The sequence below is a fragment of the Prenolepis imparis genome, unplaced genomic scaffold (assembly GCF_030444845.1).
Source record: "Prenolepis imparis isolate NDT839.2.m4 unplaced genomic scaffold, iyPreImpa1.0 SCAF_12, whole genome shotgun sequence".
Classification (NCBI taxonomy): Eukaryota; Metazoa; Arthropoda; class Insecta; order Hymenoptera; family Formicidae; genus Prenolepis; species Prenolepis imparis.
The window spans coordinates 2,932,957-2,947,192 of record NW_028141170.1 but is presented as its reverse complement, the minus strand read 5'-3'; the positions used below and the strand labels follow the sequence as shown (position 1 = coordinate 2,947,192).

At 39.8% G+C, this 14,236-nt stretch overlaps 1 long non-coding RNA gene across 1 annotated transcript in view; it reads left to right on the top strand.

Moving 5' to 3' along the window:
• LOC145944201 (uncharacterized) overlaps nt 1-14,236 on the top strand; it is a 65,128-nt gene that overhangs the window by 14,470 nt on the left and 36,422 nt on the right. The window contains exons 3-4 of the long non-coding RNA XR_014426636.1: nt 1,209-1,547; nt 1,628-1,666. This is a non-coding gene — a long non-coding RNA (uncharacterized LOC145944201). The remainder of the gene's footprint in view (nt 1-1,208; nt 1,548-1,627; nt 1,667-14,236) is intronic.

The following is a 14,236-nucleotide window of genomic DNA, read 5'->3' as shown; positions in this document are numbered from 1 at the left end:
TTTAATTGTGAATAACATTAATTAATTACTACAATATTAAAAATTCCTCTCTTTCCACTCGTTTATTAATAGAAGCATTTATATGTAAAAAACGTGAATTTTTTTCCGTACGCGGTGCATCGCGTTTACGTGTTAGGACAAACAACATTACCGTTACTCGGGAGCTAATTGGATAAGTAATTGGAGGTAGAGAATTACGAGAAGGCGCCACGTCGTCCGTACACGATCGTGCGAAATTTCTGATAAATCATAGGAAGAGTAACGTTTCGGAAGAATGCAATTTATCTAGCGATTAGACGATGCAACGTGTAACAACCTAGCGATAAGAATGCAATCCACCGTCGTTGCACAACAATCAGTTATATTGCGTGGCTGCTCTCCTCAAACCTCTGTCTCGGTCCCTTCTCGCGCATCCATTTTTAATCAGAGAGGTTCAGAAGGTTGCCAGAGAGAAAGAGAGACTCACCGACGCGATATAGCCTCCGCGGGGTTTTTGCCCCCTTCGTCGTCCGCGAATACGACGTTCAACGAGTTCAATGTACGACGTGTGCGTTTACCGAACGCGCGCGGACTTTCCAGTGCGTGTCTACGCGCTCGTCCGCACGTGGAATCTTGAAGCGAATCGTATGGGAAGTCTTCTCCTTTCGAGAGGGGAATTATAAACGGCGGATCTTGTAAGAGAGTGCACGCCCGCTCGATAATTAGTCGTAATCAGTGTTTAATCGCCGTCCGCCGCGTCGAAGCGCGGCGCAATCAATGCTTTCTCATCAAAACGCCGTGTGTAGTCTCCTTACATCGCATCGCCGATATGTAACACGCGAGACTAACGCAATTATGCCTATTTTTGCCGCCTGTTTTTTTTTATAGAAAAAATATATGTATAGACCACATGATGCTGGAGTCGTCGATCTTTAATTTTTTTAAATGAGATATAATCGATAGTATTGTATGTGTGAAGCTGGCGTCTGATTTCGTGGAAATTCATAAATAATTAAGAATTCTGACTTTATTCTCAATAGTTCTAGAGTTCTTGATAGTTTAAAACAAATAGTTCTGGCCATTAAAACATGAGACGCCAACTTCACGCAGTGTCTTACTTTATCCTACGGCATTTTCCTTATCAGTAATTACATATTTATATCATGTATGTTATAATGCAAAAAATAATAGAATTGCTCTAATATACATATGTATTTTATTTGTTACAGGTAGCATCGCTGATCAGCTGCGCGCGCGAGTTGACTGCGAGATGCTCGAGTGTCGAACGGACGTTGATTCGTGCGATTATAGTCTTCGTATCGTTTTTTCTCATTGCAAGTGCAATACGCGAAATACGCGTGTGTCTCACGCGTCGCGTCGGGAATGCCGTGTAAAGTTTCGCGTATCGGGGTCGGGAGTGCCGTGTAAAGTTTCGCGTATCGGGGTCGGGAGTGCCGTGTAAAGTGCCGGGCGATCGTAATTATTTGCGTTTTCGCGAGTGCTACGAAGGACCATGAGAGGAGGAGGAGGCCCAGGGAGGCATCGGGCGACATCGGGGCAACCGTGAGGTATGCAAAATAAAAATAAAAAAAATACACACATACACACATATATATGTATATACATAATTCGAATATTTTGTTTTCAGATCTTGCTGTGTACTACAACTCTGCTGTTGGACATATCGGTGAGTGAGAAATTGTTCATTATTTTATAACATTTCTATAGCGGTGTATGAAGCGCTTATTTCGTGAAAACATAAATAATTAAGAGTTCTGACTTTATTTTTAATAGTTCTCTTAGAACTATTTTTCTTATCAGTAATTATTAGGATTAAAAAAATTTATAGAACTCTTAATTATTTATGAGTTTCCATGAAATGAGACGTCAGCTTCACATACACGATAGTATTTTGCCAGTAGTAATAAAAAATGGTGCGCTTTAGTTAAAAATGGGGTAAAATAACACGCATTGTGCGAGTCAGTAGGATTCGAAGTCACCGCGCGCGATTTTTGTGACTTCGCGGCTGTCTTTTTCGAGTAAACATCCCGAACTCCCAATGTATGGACCGATGCCTGTAAACTGTGTTTCACACGCCTCAGATATTTCACGTCGCTCTCTTCGTCGGCGAAAGATACATATATTTTTTCGCGACTCGGTAAAATCGACGGGACTCGACCCGTTCATCGTTCCTTTGTTATCGTTGAGAGAACGTCGAAACTGTTGTTTCTCTGCGTGCAAAAACAGGGAGAGATGCGGGAGATGGAGGCGATTCACGGTGGACTGATCATCGCGCGAAAACAAGAGCGGTTTGTTTTCGCGGCAGGCAAACTTGATCGGTTTGCGTGCCGCGGAATACCGTGTGCGAGTTAAAAAAAAAAAGAGAAAACACGTCTGAAAAAAATAGTCCATCCGGCGACTTTATATGCAATGAAAAATGCAACCAATGTTAACGAACATTGAAAAGGAGATTACCGAGCTCTGTTAAAAATATGTAAGCTTAACAAATTCGTTCATTTAATTCATACTTTTATTCATATTTCTATTTAATTACGAATTTTATCGTGTTTCTATATATGTCTCTTTCTCTCTGTTTGATTTTAAAAAGTATGTTGTTTATTTAACAATTAATAATGGTTTAATATGGTATTTGTTTAAAAGGAATATATATTTTCATGGCATATATATACATATCATAATAGAATAGAGCGAGAATAGAGTAATTTCTCGAATGTTTCCTAACAAAATAGATAGTCGCATGTATTTACACAAATCAGACAAGCTCGCGCTCATTAGGATACTCTCGGGAGGCCACCCTCTTTCTATGGGTTCTCCCACGTTGACGTTACTAAATGTATTTGTGCGCGTTATAGAGGAGGGTGGAGCAAAACGCAAGAGCTGGTATAGAAGGGCTCGGTAGAAGAGGTTAGAGGGAGAGAGAGAGAGAGAGAGAGCCCTCGATCGTTTCGAGGTTAACGAGGAGGGCCGTGATTCGGAGGGATGGGATGATCAGAGGGTGGATGTAGCTAGCGGGATGCTGTAGTCGTGGATAATGGCGGAGACGACCAAGTCAACGATAATGGCAGCCCCAGGGACATCGTCCGGATCGGTCTCTGCGAGGAAACACTCGTTAGCGACCTCCTAACTGTCCCGAATCATCGCGGTAGCGCTTATGAATTCCGTCAGGAAGTCCCATATCATCTTTGCCGACCGTTCTGGTCCTTTCACGACTAATTATATATATCCTCGCGTTAATTGACTGCTCGTTGGATAGCTTTATTTATGAGTTCTGTAGTCGGTCATGCGTAGAGAAAATTAGAGACGACACTTACTATAGAGTAAAAATTAAATATATCATATATCGTTTATAGATACACATTCAAAAGAGATATGATGATGAAAATTAAAATATAAATCACAAAATATTTTTTTCTTAAAAAAAGATCAATATATATTTTATTTGTTTATGTTATTTCTTTAAATTAATTTAACATATATTCATTAAATTGTTAAGGGTTTGCCGTATATTGAACGATCGTAAATGCCGCAAAGTTACAATAATGAATATTGAATTTCTGAAAAATTATATTCTCACAATTATACCGGAGTATCTGTTAAAGAATCCCTTCATTTAACATAAGCATAATATATTCCCATCACGTGACTTTCGATTAATTGCATTCGTAAGTGATATTTCCGTCTCGTGGCACGCATTTTTGAGAAATGCGTAAATGTCAGAGCGACAGAAAATGAAGTATATAACATCGAGATGTAACTATTTCTTCGTTTCCCCTTTCTCTGCTCGTTGCCATATCGCGCACGGCTGCACCTTTATCTATATACCTACCGATCGACGTTATCGCCGTCGCCATTAGTTACTCCACGCATTATAACAATTTTATAGAGAACCCTCGCGGGTGTGCAAACCACCTCGGTGGCGGCCTTGCGTGTCGGAAGACGATAGTCGTCACAGTGACTGTTATATCAAACGGGGTCGAGATTGCGATAACGACTGGAACATACGTCGGATACACGGTTTACATATACGTACAGTACGTACATAGCGCCGTACTTAGCGTGAACGTATCTTTCCATTACGCAGACTCGGAGACACATTACCGTTTCTTTATGTACTCGTTCCCTTTTTTTTTCCCTTCAAAGTTGTTGATTATATTTACTGCTGCAATGCCGTTGAAATCCTGGCCAATATTACGCAACTTTTATTATATTTTTCTTCGCTTTGCAGAATCTTTTTATAACACTTATAATTTTGAAATCATTGATGTCGAATTTTAATAATTTAAAAATGATATATTAAATGAAATATAATTTCAAGTAAAATTTTATACATTATACATATGTTTGTGGATTGATTCCTGCAATAAGGGAAAGTCTATTAAAGTTTCTTTGTTTTCTAATTTTTTAGAAGACATCTATTTTATTTTCACAATGAAATCTTAAATTGAAAGCGCGAAAAGAGAGCGAATTCTTTAAATTATAAATTTTATCCATAGGAGAAATATTTCCTGTCAGGAAAATTTGTACAGTCTAGCCCTCGTAATATTAAATGCGGAAATTACATATTTTTCGAAGGGATATCGGCTTGATTTGCCTACGAGGCGCGATACGGCTGTCAACGTACGTGTTGCAGGCTTTCCATCATCAGCAGCAATATGCAACAATTTTGATCGTCCGTACGTACCGTGTACATATAAGATCTGCGTAAACGGCCCTAAACTTTCCACACACGCGTGATTCTACAACGTCGACACGAAAGCTTCGAGGAAGTCCTGATTTCGTGTACACCTGTGCGTGGTTCGAGCTAATCTCAGTCCAACGCTAGCCACTTGGCGTTTCCTACTTCGTGCATACTCGTGTAGATTGGCCTTTTATTCCCTTCCTAGAGATGGACTCGATCCGAACGTTTAGCCCCGGATTCGATCAATTATAATATAACTACTGAGTATTTAATTTAGCAATTAATTAAAAAAAATTTAAAGTTTCATTACATTTTTTTTAAAAAGTAGACCGCAAGAAAAAATAAAAAATAATAAGTGTTACATATGGTGCTGCAATTAACTGCAATTAAATATGTACATGTTTTTTACGTTAATATTTACTTATGAGAAAAAATTAAATAATAATTATTATTGTTATATTTTATATGTCGTAGTTTGGTTAGTAAATGCACAGAGATTTTCGATTCTCGAGCTTGAAAATCGCACGCGAAAAGGTTCGCGCCATTCCTAGCCTTAGTAGCAGCGTCCACCCCCTATTCTCTCCCTCCCTTTCTCGCACAAGACCACCGTTCTAAATGATTAATTACCAATCTCCATCGCGCGGAGGGATCCCACGTACATATATACGTACGAAGAAGGGTTGTCGGGCGGCCTTAAAGTAAGCTCATTTCTAAAACGGATATTCCGTGTTCCGCGTGCCACGGAACGGTATTCGGTGCCCCCGACGTCGCGCTGCCACTTTGCCGCTCGCTGCCTCTATCGCGCACAGGGGGTTGCGTAAGTGCAGCTATGAGGGATAACGGGGTGAGGGGTCGTCGCTTGCAGGCCCGGGTTGTTTCAGCTCGCGTGGCTCTACGGTTGGCGCAGCGCCGTTTCGCAGGAGAGAGATCGCGAGATACCGTCGCTGGCCGGCGTAAATGAAATGTGGTACGTGCCAGAAAAAAAAGTTTGTACTTTGTTCCCCCTTTCCCTCCCTCCCTTTCTCTCCTCCCCGCTGATTGATGGGGCGCAAAGTTTCCGTGCGCGCTGGGAAAGAGAGACGCATCGTTCCCTTGCGGAGAGCGAGGAAATTCGCGAAAGCGGAATCTTAATAACAATCTCATAATTTATTATATATTAAGTATATTAAATATGATGGAAAAAGATATATTCTTATTAAGAAAAAAAACGACAAATAGAAACTTGGGGATATTAAATATAGTATATGTATGTTGCAAATATAGTCTCTTTTTCTTCTTCGTATGTTATATTAATTATTATATTAATCTTCTCTTTCGTATATTATATTAAACAAAATTAAAAAAAAGCTAAAAAGCCTTTTGTTAAGTCGGACAACTGGATGTACCTGTTAGATAAAAATATTCATTCGCACATCGCGATAATCACGGCGAGTATAAGAACGAAGGATTTTTTTTAAGGCGGCGCCGATAAAAATATGTTAATCGACGACGATAAAACGCAGCGGCATCCCTTTCGGGTAATGACGCGATACAATATGCGCCATCACGACTACGTGAAATAATCCCGATAAAACGAGCCGTGAAATCTCCTAACCGAGACAAATCCGGGCAGATTACGGAAATCGCGAATAACTTCATCGGAGGTGGTCCATCCGATAATCAGATCCATCCGCGGCGCCGGCGACGCGAGAGGAGACTCCGTGAGAAAAAGAAAGAGGATATATAGAAACGAGAAAAAGAGAGATCGCGTACCGGGCTTTCGGAATCCTCTCGAGAGAGGGTGACGATTCTCTCTTTCCTCGATACCTCGTGCCGGCTCGTTCTCTCTCTTCTGACGTTCGTCCGGCTGCGTCTCTGTGTGCACGTTTTCGTGCGATACGCCGTGTTATCGTTTGCATTGCAAATGTGCAACCCACTCCGCCCACAGTCAGACACACCGGAGAACGACGCCAGCGTGCAACGTTTTACGGTGAAATCGGCCGCGTGTGCGAGTTCGATGCTATATCGAGGTTCTTCGCGTCTCGGATGAATCACCACAGGAGACAACCCTAACGACGCGACTCGCGGAGAATGGATGGATTTACGCCGAGCGTTGCTTTTTCGAAACGTCTTAGCTTTTGCTTCGATATTAATGAGATACGTTCAAGATTAATTCTCGAACGTAGCGAAGGAATCGCGAGAGGACTCTGCAAAAATATTTTACATATCTTTTTACGCAGTATCATTCTCTTGCGCGACTTAAGTTCTTTAGAGTGAGTTTTTAAATTAAAAGAAATTTTTTAATATGTTTATTTTTTGTATTATAATTTTGTATATATTTTACATATTTAAAATTAAAATATTAACTCTCAGAGATTGTTAGATGTATCATATTAATACACCATTTAGGATATTGGATTTTTAATAAGTGGCGCTTAAAGATACGTCAATGTAGTGCATATATAATGCAGTAATTAAATCACGTAAATAACGAAATGTTGTAATTAAAGATTAAATGCGAGATAAAAATTTTATCATCTTGCTTTTATCGTTAGCATTGCGTTCTTTGGATAGAGGGATTATGGCCTAGAATTTTTCTGTAGCATAGAAAAGGCCGAGTCACCCTGTCGCGCACTGGTCACGCTAGTCGATCGCAATGGAGAGAGCACAATGGGTGAGGCCCGTAAAGAATCGTTGCAATCTATCATATTATACATCACACTTTTCTATACGTCGCACACAGTCTTCTCATAAAAGCGTCCGGCGAACTATCTGGGGTATACGTTTCTATCTATCTACATTCAAGAGATAGGAAGCAAAAACTATCTGGAACAGTACTTTCGTCGTTTCATTTTATACTACTTTGCGGAAAAAAATTTATGCTTTGTATATATATATATACGTGATACCGTGATGCTTTTACGTTAAATATTTACATATTAACAAACACACAAGTTAAATATTTTCGAATATTTATATTATTGATTTAAGATAATTTTCTTTTTTTCATCAAGACGAAAAGCGATCGATTCATCATGTAGGCATCGTCGATGATTGATGAAAGGAAAGAAGGGCTGATATTAGAGGCCTCAAGGACGAGAGACGATCGGTCGATTCTTCGTTAGAAATTCCGCGCAATCATATTCGAGCAAATAATTCGTTAGGGCCTCCTCGAGACTCGTTCGTTAGGATAATTAAAATAAATTCAAATGACTTTCTTGTCTTCTGTCTTTGGCATCGCCGCCTCGTCTTTCTCCCTTGTATCTATGAAACGGCCCGAGCTCCTTAAATCCGTTGATTAGCGCAAAAATCTGCTTACAAATTAAGCGCGGAGGCGCTCTAGAACTCTCCCCGAAGAAGGAAGTCGCTGGATAGTCGTTCTTTTTCCGTCACGAGGAAGGGCAACCGGTAGAGAGAAGAAGACGAAGTGGAAAGAGAAACGGAAGGGAGGCTGGGCGCGAGAGAGGGTGAGAGCGCTTTTAATATCTTAAGTAAACCCGGCTCAGGATAAAGGAGGAAAAAATAAGTTGCGCCAGACGAGAGTCGTGAACGGGAAAGGAGACTTTGAGGGGGTTACGCGAAAACACGGTCGACGAATTAAAATACTAGCGAATAGGGAGAAGAGATTGCGGGAACGCGGAGATTATCTAGAATTCGAATATTGCAATCGGAAGTGAAAAATTAAATTTTTCGCAATGAAAGAAATTATCTCTTTTTTCCAATATTTATGTGATATTTAACAAAAATATTAAGTATTTAATATTAGGCGTCAGTAAATGCTATCTCTGATGATAAGACATAATTTTTACTCCGTGTCGACTCTCTGTATTCAAGTATAAGGAGAAATTAATGAAAACTAAATTAAAACTAAAGTTATACCTAAACTTGTTCAAAAGTACACGGTCATTTGTAGAAGAGGAAAGAGATTATCTGCATGCGGTATACACTAACGTGTTACAAAGCGTGAATTCGCGACAGAAACAACCGACTTTCGTTTCTCTCCTTTGTCGCGTACTTTCGGCGACATCCGTTAAAGGTTTCTCGCGTCGCGTCTGCGAGAAAAAAAAAGGAGCGCTTGGAGGGCATGAAGAAGCGGTCGGTTCCCGCTCCCTTGAAAGACCGAAGAGGAAAGAAAGAGCGTTGGTTTCCTTAATGAGAAGTACAGAGTAAAGCTTTCTTTGCGTCTCCTTTTGCCAAACCGCCTCTCGCCCATCCTAACCCCTCTCCCCCTTCATCAGTCTCTCGCCACCCTCTCTGGGTCGCATCCGCGGAGTGGAGTTGAATCGGATTCGCGGCTTCGAAAGGCCTGGACCGTGTAGACTTTTTTTTCCGGGCGACGAGCAGCCGCGCTGAAATGCTTCTTGTGTAAGTAAAAATCTAAAGTGACTACCGAGATCTAAGTTTTAATTAGTTTATCTTGGCCGCGTGGCCATTGAATATTTATGAACCATCGCGGTCGCTCGCTGGCGCGGAGAAAGAGAGGGAGAGAGAGATAAAGTGAATGGCTAGGGAGGGTGAACGAAGGAGATGGTAAAGGGATCCTTTGGCCACGTTACTAGGGGGAGAGGGGGGCTTGGAGGGACCAGAGGATGTCGCCGTCGAGGGGACGAAGAATGAGATTTCGGCGAGCGTGGAAAGGAACCGGCTGCGGTTGCTGTCATCCCGCGCGAGATTACGATTTTCGCTCTCGACTTCGTCAAAGATGCGCCATTCCGGCAGACGTAATTGCCTCCAGAGCATCAAAGTCCGTGCGATTCACACGACGCGACGTAGGGAGTCTCGATTATTAACAATTGTAGAGTTCGATATGAGTAGGCGTAAATTTTATATAAAATTTTGTTTAGAACGATCAATATCTGATTTAAAAATAGAAACAAAAATTATTTTTATTTTTTAATATATTTTCTTAAATAATCATGTTTGAATAATAATTATATACAATGTTAAAAAATCTGTGAAACGTATAAATAATAAAATAAAAATAACTTATCTTTTTAATAAGCACGTCTATTACGTCTGCTGGAGTGAATAAAAAAAATAACTTGAAGAGGCTCAAAAAATCTCAAAGATAAATTTGACTACAGATTGATTCATCCCTATTCTATCATCGCGTATAATTCTCGAATTAATGGCGATAATTGAGTACGATGAAGCGAACCGGGAATGATGGTGAAGAAAGTCATAGAAAATAAAAAAAAAAGGCAAACAAGGGCGGGATGGGCGATGGTCAGGGCGGAACTCTACCTCCGCGAAATTCCAGAGAGATTTTCGGAGGAGGAAGAATCTATAAGCCCATAAATCTACGAGCAGACGGACCAAAGGGAGAAAGAGAAAATCTCCTCGAGAGAAAGAAGGCGGGCGCGGGATCGGTTGCACGAATTTATGGCGGTCTCCGTAAAAAACAGAAGCAGAACGCCGTGGAATTTTTATTTCCAGCCGTTGCCAGGACATTCCAGGAAACCGTCAGATTAGCAATATCCTACTGATCTTAAGTTCGGGAAATAGATGGTCGATTGATATATTAACGTCAATTGATAAATGTACTGTATAATTTTATGAAGAAACGATGAAGTGCACAACTATGGAGAGATAAAATTATAAGGAGATATATTGAAATAAGTATATATTCTATAAAACAATTTTGGAAACATTTATACATGCGATATATTAAATTACAGCTGAAAATACATATAATCTAACTTTAATCTTATTCTATTTAAAAATTATAGATATAGTAGATACAGAAAATACTAACATTTTATTACTTATATGCAATCTTGAATTATAAAAAACAAAAAAAAATTGTAATGTATTTTTTTTAAATTGAACGTTTGATAAAAAAATTATACGACGCGTGCAGGTCGTTTGCGATGCCTATAGGGCGACTATGATGGGGAATTATGTGCAAGAAAAATCCGTTCGATTAAATCCTCTGTCGAGCCCCATTTGCGGGTGTCATCGTACTTTCGCGAATATTCGCGACACGTTTATTCACACAGCAGCGCACACGCGCTTAACGCGACTAGAGATGCGCGTTACAGATTGTCGATTCATATTTACATTTTAATAACTCGTCTCTTCCACTTTCTCGTCGTCCCTCTACGTGTTACGCGTATGTTGAGCGAAGCCGCTCGTTTTCTTACTTTTCTTTCATCCGACGCTCGTAATTATTTCAATTCCCTGATAAAATTATGTCGAATGTAATATCTTTTCTACCATCGTTATTAATATTAATATTCTATATATGCTATTAATATATATTAATACTATTAAATATAATGATTTTTTCTATATATATTTCTATATATATATATTTATTTCTTTGATTTCGAATTTTCATTTTCTGATTTGCAAACCTTATCCCTAATATTTACTTTATATGAAAATGGAATAGTTTGACTTGCTTCTTCGCGATACAAGGGATGCAAGAGAGCTTGCTCTATTTTTTTTAAAATTTTTATCAGCCGATATCGTCACGTTATTCATTTTTCTCTTTCCCTCTTTCTCTCTTTCTATCTCTACCTATCTATCTACCTATCTGTCTGTCTGTCTCGCGGTGCTATTTTTTATGACTATCTGCTTCAGCTCCGCGAGAGCCGGTCTCGAAACGGTAAAACGCACAGCGGGCCTACGAACGGCGACGGCGGGGAAAGCATTTAAATTTAAAAGGATCTAAGTTCGGAGTTTTAAGCGGACCAAAGAAAAAGTTCGCCGTCTACGTCGCGCCCCACGTCCCGCGTCTGTCGGGTATATTTGCATGAGAAAAGTGCTCTACGATTCTTTCGATTACACACTCGCGACGCGCCGTGTGCCCGTCGAGTTAGCTCGCATTCTAGAAAACTCTTTGAGAGGGTCCTCGGGTAACGATGAACTTTTCAGATAGATGTGACACCGTACACGTGTTCCATTCACACCAGAATGGCCGCGCAGTTCACTTCGACGAAGTGCCTCTTACGCGCGACGTATTCGATCCCTCTTTTCGCTTTTCTTTTCAAATTTCCTTCCTCCTCCTTTGACTGTGCGGCTGGTTTTAACATTTTTCCGATGTGACGGTTGAGTCTTTCTGAAATAATTCGTCGCGCGACGAATCATTTAATATTCACAACACGCGCGCGAAGAGACTTTAACTCACGACCACTAATTAATAATTAGACGAGTTGAGGCATACTTTTTATCAACCTTAGATATAATCACGGATTATTAATTACGCCTTAATAATTCTTTTAATTTTAAGTGGAAATTATATGTATAGAAAAAATGTAAAGAGGAAAAAAAATATCGTATAATTATTTAATTTATTATTAAATTCTTTCTCTCTTTCCTTGATTTTTATAAAATTTTATGTATACATACAAGTAAAACAATTTTTTTTAACGCAATGCGCGCAGATTAGCGGAGATTGATAGTTTATATAACGAATGTATTTGTTGTATATTTATATTACTTAGAAAAATTAATTTTCTCCGCAATATCTCGCTTCTATTCTCTCCTCAAGCACGACGATCGGCTATTCCCAATGGAGGTTGATATTGGCGGTTGATTATCAATTTTCTACCAATTTGGTTCCACTTGTAGCGGCGCCGGCTTTTGTCCCGCTAATCACCCCTTGGCTCCCGCTTTCACCCCCCGCTGGGTACATCCGATCCGCTTTGCATATTACGACACGATATATCTCCACCATTGTACCCGAGTTGACGAGTCTCGTCCAAACGTCACGTTTCTTCTCTCCCTCTCTAACGATTAATTTTTTTTAAATCTACAATGGGGATAATGATTTTAGAAACAATTTTGTAATGATGACTGCATTGTATTGAAGAATTTTTCAAATAAAAAATGAAGTAAAATGATTGAATTGATATTAGATTGAATCGATACAAGAATATTTGAGAATCGATACAAGAATATTTGAATCGATACAAGAATATTTGAGAATCATCTGAAAGTATAAAACCAATAATATTAGATTCGAATGTCTACGTTATCACTTATCGTTCCTTGTTATCTATCTTGATATCAAATAATCTGAAACTTGTTCATTTCATAGACTTTATTGCAATGGCGCAATTGTTTATGGAATAAAATAACAAACCGCGAAAATATATTTTAAATATTTTCCGTCGATACATTTATAAACAGATATGGAACATGCTGCGACGATGGGTTTAGATACATTACCATTACGCGATGCTTCCTTTCGAGACGAAGAACGTGGCTACAGTTTTTCGCGAATTAAACGGACGGGAGAGCGCGCGCTCGACAAAACAACAGAGGGATCAAACGTGGACGCTTATGGGATCAGCGATCTGAAAACGTTGTGTTGTTTCAGGTGAGCCAGCTCTCACGCGCCACACCCTGTTTTCCGCATTGAAACCCCATCCCCCGTACCTGCACACACCCCCGTGTCCAGTCAGCCGCGTTCCCTCACTACCGACCGATTGGAAATTTGAAATCGTTCTCTCTAGTGCAAAACAATTTTTCTAGAAAAAAAAAGTATCGAATAAAAAAAAAAATGCGCCGCGGCTGGGATGTAGCCTCGATGTGCGGTTCGGCGCGAGAACAACCGCCATCGGTGAATATATATTTTTACTCGAAATACCGCCGGAAGACTTTCGTCGAAGATATTATATTATTCTGACGCTCATCTCTCTCTTTGCGGAAGGGTAACTTTACGGACCCTCGGCAAAAGAGAGAGGAGCTTTTAGGATCAGTTAATGACTGAAAAAGTAATTCCTTAAACTTTATTCCAGAGTATATCCAGCAAGATATATTTGCTGCTTATTATTTTCTTAAACGATTCTAAAACCATGTTTAAACCGTGCTGTAAAGTCAGCTGTTATGATACAGCGAAATATCTTAACTTTCAACACTTGCAGTTCGCATAATTCATATACACACACTCTCTCTCTCTCTCTCTCTCGCTATTATATTACGGGAGTGTTCTAATTATGGACGGTCCGCGTAAACGAAAATATGAACCATTTTAGATATGAAAACAATTTGAATTTAAAATCGCGCAGAGATTTAGCGGGCGGCGGGATAAGGACTCTTTGTTTCCGCGTGCTTAATAAAAATGTCGGCGAGATGATGATACGGCGGAGAGTATATCTAGCATCGCCACTCCTGCTTTAAATTCCGCGGGACTGTCGGCAATAAATGGTGTTGTATCACTGTTTTTCCGGCGCATTAAAAGCGGCGTTTACTATTAGCGGCGTTTTTCGCGGACTTGAGCGACGCGAAAATTCGTTCCATATTTCCGTAACATCGATATCATTTTGACGATGAAAAAGAGATATTAAAAATTAATCAGTCGCCAAAAATATTGTATTTCGCGTCCAGCAGCAGCGCAAAACATGAATTTTGTATGCTTCTTTTGACTCGCAAATTTATCTACGTCGATAATGTCGATAATTCATCATGCGCGTTGTAATTCGGCACAATAAATTCCGGTCGCTGCTTTACGCACGCGATATAATTTATATTCCGGAATTTTATTAAAATCGCCGGAGAGGGAGAGAGAAAAAGCGACCCGCCCGCTTATTAAACATCGGGACGTTAAATGGACGCCGTGGCACGTATCAA